Source organism: Lipotes vexillifer, unplaced genomic scaffold, assembly GCF_000442215.2.
Source record: "Lipotes vexillifer unplaced genomic scaffold, Lipotes_vexillifer_v1.1 scaffold448, whole genome shotgun sequence".
Taxonomy (NCBI): Eukaryota; Metazoa; Chordata; class Mammalia; order Artiodactyla; family Lipotidae; genus Lipotes; species Lipotes vexillifer.
The window spans coordinates 1312451-1318837 of record NW_006787097.1 but is presented as its reverse complement, the minus strand read 5'-3'; positions in this window follow the sequence as shown (position 1 = coordinate 1318837).

Genomic DNA, 6387 nt, shown 5'->3' with positions numbered 1-6387 from the left:
TGCAATAGGGAACTGGCAGTTAAGAAGAAAAGAAGGAAGGAGAGTAGGAAGGAAAGATGGAAGGAAAAAGATATGGAGAACAACTTTAGTATACTTATTCACATTACAGAGGAAGAAACAAAATGATGGAAGTGACAAGAGAGGAGGAAATGGTAGTAATCACTCATGGAAGAGAGAGCCAGAATAAGAATTACTTTCTATTGGCATAATGGCCCAAAGACAATACATAAAATATAGTAGAAGCATATGGGTAACAAAATGTTAAACATATTCTAGGGAAAAATTATGAAAAGAGACCAAATCCAAACAAAAGAGACAAAATTCAAAACTAGGAATAAATGTCTTAGTATAGAAAAAAACAATCTGCCATCAGTCCATGAAAACACAGTAACAGGTTGGTTCATTATTTCTCTTCGACAAAATTGAAATGTGTGATTCGTGGATATTACTTTATTTTCATGGAGAGTAGTTATTTAGGATATCATATATCTAAAAATGCATTTACATTTTATTCACACATAGAAGTCCTCATTTGGTTAAGCAGAAATCATATATTGAATACCTTAGTGATTGTAACTTTGTTATCTAGAGTCCATGTGTTAAAAAAAAAATTACACTAGAGAGTTAGGTGTGTGGAGATAGTAATTCGCTTAGTTTGGATTTAATTTTTTAAAATAGACTTTACTTGTCTTTCTGTGTCTGACTTACTTCACTCACTAACGGCAATCTCTAGGTCCATCCACATTGCTGCAAATGGCATTATTTTGTTCTTTTTTATGGCTGAGTACTATTCCATTGTATGTATGTGCCACATCTTCTTTATCCATTCCTCTGTTGATGGACATTTAGGTTGCCTCCATGTCCTGGCTATTGTAAATAGTGCTGCAATGAACACTGGGGCACATGTAACTTTTTTTTAAATATATAAATAAATAAATAAATTTATTTATTTATTTTGGGCCTGGGTTGGGTTTTCGTTGCTGGGCGCGGGCTTTCTCTAGTTGCCGTGAGTGGGCGCTACTCTTCATTGCAGTGTGCAGGCTTCTTGTTGCAGTGGCTTCTTTTGTTGTGGAGCATGGGCTCTAGGTGCGCAGGCTTCAGCAGTTGTGGCGCACAGGCTTAGTTGCTCTGCGGCATGTGGGATCTTCCCGGACCAGGGCTCGAACCCATATCTCCTGCATTGGCAGGCGGATCCTTAACCACTGTGCCACCAGGGAAGTCCCACATGTAACTTTTTGAATTATGTTTTTCTCTGGGTATATGCCAAGAAGTGGGATTGCTGGGTCATATGGTAGTTCTGTTTTTAGTTTTGTAAGGAGCCTCCATAATGTTTCCATAGTGGCTCTACCAATTTACATTTCCACTAACAGTGTAGGAGGGTTCCCTTTTCTCCACATCCTCTCCAGCATTTATTGTTTGTAGATTTTTTTGATGATGGCCATTCTGACTGGTGTGAGGTGATAACCTCATTGTAGTATTTTTTTTTAATTAATTTATTTATTTTTGGCTGTGTTGGTCTTCGTTTCTGTGCGAGGGCTTTCTCTAGTTGCGGCAAGTGGGGGCCACTCTTCATCGTGGTGCGTGGGCCACTCACTATCGCAGCCTCTCTTGTTGCGGAGACGCGCAGGCTCAGTAGTTGTGGCTCACGGGCCTAGTTGCTCCGCGGCATGTGGGATCTTCTCAGACCAGGGCTCGAACCCGTGTCCCCTGCATCGGCAGGCAGATTCTCAACCACTGCGCCACCAGGGAGGCCCCTCATTGTAGTTTTGATTTTCATTTCTCTAATAATTAATGATGTTGAGTATCTTTTCATGTGCTTTTTGACCTTCTGTGTGTCTTCTTTGGAGAAATGTCTATTTAGATCTTCTGTCCACTTTTTGATTGGGTTATTTGTTTTCTTGATATTGAGCTGCATGAGCTGCTTGTATATTTTGGAGAGTAATCCCTTGTCGGTTGCTTCATTTGCAAATATTTTCTCCCATTCGGAGGGTTGTCTTTTCACTTATATGTGGAATCTAAAAACAAAGGTACAAATGAAGTTATTTACAAAACAGAAGTAGAGTCATGGATGTAGAAAACAGACTTATGGTTACCAGGGGATAAGAGGGGGGAGGGATAAATTGGGAAATTGGGACTGACATATACACACTGCTATTTATAAAATAGATGACTAATAAGAACCTGCTGTATAGCAAAGGGAACTCTACTGAATACTCTGTAATGGCCTATATGGGAAAAGAATCTAAAAAAAAAAAAGGAGTGGATATATGTATATGTATAACTGATTCACTTTGCTCTACATCTGAAACTAACACAACATTGTAAATCAACTATACTCCAATAAAAATTTTAAAAAAATAAAATAAAATAGACTTTACTTTTAGAACAGTTTTAGGTTCACAGCAAAATTAAGCAGAAAGTACGCAGAGTTGCCATATACCTCCCGACCCCACACATTCAGAGCCTCCCTCTGTTAACATCCCACACTAGTGTGGTACATGTGTTACAACTGATTAACCTACATCAACACGTCATTATCACACCAAGTTTATAGTTTACATTAAGATTCACTCTTTGTGTAGTACATTTTATGCATTTTGACAAATGTATAATGACATGTATTCACCTTTATATTACCACACAGAATATTTTTACTGCCCTAAAACTCCTGAGCTCTGCATGCCATTTTCCTCACCTTTCACTCATTAAATTTTGAAACAATTATCTTGATAAGACAATTTACAATGAGGGAAAAGACTGTTTTGAATCAAGGGGAGAAACTATTCAAAAATTTTTCTTAAGTCTTAACGTGAGGTACATAAAGTGCTCCTTTAGAAGCAAGGGAAAATGCAGGAAAGGGCAATGAGTGCATAAATGTGTACCCTGATTTACCAAAGAAAATAGATGGTAAGAGGAGTAAAAATCATGTTTATACACTTATTTACAAATCATGGGTTCTTTTTAAAAAGATGAATAAATTGTGCTAAAGGTAGATATTGGAGGTAAGTAGAACCCAAGGAAGGGGAAATTACCCATTCAGAAAGGAAACCTGGTACATCAGTCAAGAGCCATTCAGAAAAATGGAAATTATGTATGTAAAAAAGAAGAATTAAATCAGGTAATTTTTTTTTTCATGTGAAGGAAGACCTGAAAATACAAACTGTATGTAGTGATGCCACCTAGAAATTAGCAACATCTGTGTGACGGTTAATTTTATGCGTCAACTTGACTGAGCCACAGGGCACCCAGATTTGGTCAAACATTATTCTAGGTGTTTCTGTTAGAAGATTTTGGGCTGAGATTAACATTTAAACGGGTGGAAGAGTAAAGCAGATTGCCCTGTTTAATGTAGGGCAATGTGTAAGGATGGGCCTTACACATCAGTTGAAGACCTGAGTAGAACAGAAACTTTGACCCTCCTCTGAGTAAGAGTGAATTCTTCTGCCTGACAGACTTTGACTAGAATATAAAAATTTTTTCTGCCTTTGGACTCAAACCGAAATATCGGTTCTTCCTGGGTTTAGAGACTGCCAGGCTTCGACTGGAACTACCCCATCAACTCTCCTGGTTCTCAGGTGTTCAGACTCAGACAAAAACTACACCACTGATTCTACTGGGTATCTAGCTTGTCTGCAAATCTTTGAATGGCCTTTATAAGGAGACCATGTCTATATCGATATATCTATCTATCTATTGATAGATAGATATGGTCTCCTTATATATACAAATCCTTGTATATCTATACCCTTGTATATATTTACAATCACATGTGAACAAGGAATGTTGCCCACCATTCCAGTTCTGCAAAGATTAAGCCATTAGCCACTGCAGATGCCCACCCTGAGGGGAATTCAGAATGAAGAAAAACAGGAAGCATTCTGTGCTTTGGATAGTGGCCCTAGATAGTTAAGATGCATATCAAAGGAATAATTTCAATTAACCCAGGTTCTTACATCTTCCCACACATAGAAAAGCACTAAAATCATTAACCCGAGATGTCTGTTTTTTGTGATTAGCAGTCATCTTTCTATGTTCGACTACATATTCTATTCCAGAAAGAAAAAAACCTCCTGTATATCCTGGCTCCTCCCCTACCTCTTCAGAGCAGTTCCTCAGAGCTACTGAGAGGCTGTCTTCCAGGCTGCAGTCCTCAGTAAGATCCCTTAATAGAACTTAACTCACAGCTTTTATAGGTTGTACATTTTTCTTCAGTTGACACACAAATATACATACATACATATATATATATATATATATATATATACGCACACACATATATATAGAGTGTATGTATATATGCATCATATATATATATATCTTTATACATACATATCACATGATATGTATATGTACATCCTATTGGTTTTGTTTCTTTGGAGAACCCTGACTTATACAATCAGTAAGGAAGCTATCTTCATCCCTATGACTAGAGCATTTAGTGTGGACAGAGACCAGGAGCTGTGTCCAAACAACTGAATTTGGCGACTTAGCTGAGAGTAGCTGGAACTATGATGGGGGTGCTGACTATCAGAAACTAGAGCGATGGAGAAGACTCAGTCTCTGCCAAACATGCTACCCAATGCAGTGAGTGAGAATACCTTAGCTTCTTTCTTTCTCTTGTCCTCCATACATCCACTAAGACCTCCCATTGGCTGAATAGAACTGGAAGTTAGTTTGCAAAGGAGTCAGGAGAATTATTTACCAGCACCATAAAACATAGAAAGTGAGGGTGGAGAGTTAATCTGAAAGCAAATGCAGATGAACTGCTTATCTATTAAGATGAAAGAAAAAGTACTGCTATAGAAGATTTACATTTGCATTGAAATTCATGAACTTAAAGAAAGAAGAGACACTGAAAGGATTTGGAGCTCTTTTCAAAGTACTATACAGTTCAAGAGTTACACTTATAAATATCCTGGATAATAAAAAGATCTTGTAGGTTTAACTTATTTTATAACACAGACCTTGTACTACCATATTGCATTATAAAGAGTCAGGGGAAAGCATTACAGAGTAAAAAAATTTGCAAAGACTTATAATGAGTTTGGCTAAATAGGAAGCCATGTATCGGTTGTGTAGAGATTAAGTAAGCAGGAGCATTAGATGAAGTATGAGATTTTATACAGGAGTCAGGTTATGCAAGGCCACATTGAAGATTATGACATTTACACTAAATGCAATGGAAAGCTGTTAAAATTTTTTAAGATAGATAATATGATCATATTTTTCTTTAATGAGACCAATTGTGGTCACTAAGTGGGAAATGCACTGGAAGAGTGCATAGTGGTAATTAGAAACCAGTCAGGAAGTCATTCCAAGAAAGGGTAATGTTATCTTGGGCTTGGAAAGTATAAGTAGAAAAGTAGAGTAGAGATTCAAATAATGATTTGGAAGGACAATGTGTTAGGACAAATGACCCCCCAAGAGAGTCACATCCTAATTCCTGGAACCTGTGAATATGGTACTTTCCATAGTGACAGAAACTTTGAGGATGTGATTATATTAAGCGTCTTGAAAATGGAGAAATTATCTAGGGTTATCTGGGTGGCCCAGTGTAATCACAAGGGTACTTATAAGAAAGTAAGGGAGGAAGGAGACTCAGAGTCAGAGAAGGGAATGTGATGATGAAAGCAGAGGTGAGAAAGAGAGGCAGGGGAGGAGAGAAGGAGAGAGGGAGAGAGGAAATGTTACATTGCTGGCCTTAAAGGTACAGGAAGGGGCCACAGGAATGTAAGCAGCTTCTAGAAGCTAGAAAAGGCAAGGAAATGAATTCTCCTATGAATTCTTCAGAGGGAACACAGCCCTGCAAAGTCCCTGATTTTAGACTTCTGGTGTTCAGAACTATAACAGAATAAATTTGTTTTGTTTTAAACCATTAACTTTGTGGTAATTTGTTATTGCAGTAATAGGGAGTTAATATAGAAACTCAGAGGAAATTGGTGCTGGTTTAAATGTAGGCGATGAAGGAGAGGAATGGTATCAAGAAAATGTCTCACTGGCTAGTAAATGGAGCATCTATTTGAGGGGTGGGAGACTGGAGGAGAAGTATTTTTATTATGTGGACGTTTTAAGTTTGAGATATTCATGAGATGACTAAATGGTGACATCAAATATGCAGTTGTCTTTATAGGTGTGGAGCAGAAGCAAAGCTAATTCTGACTATGTTAATGTTTTAATTACCCTACAGATGGAATTTAAAATCACAGCAATAACTGAGATTCCTGATGGAAGTGATATATGAGATGTCCCAATATTGAACTCCAAGAACTTCAACTTCTAGAAATTGGATAGAGAAAACAGGACTAGTGCATAATATTAAGAATTAATCATGGGCTTCCCTGGTGGCGCAGTGCTTGAGAGTCCGCCTGCCGATGCAGGAGACGCGGG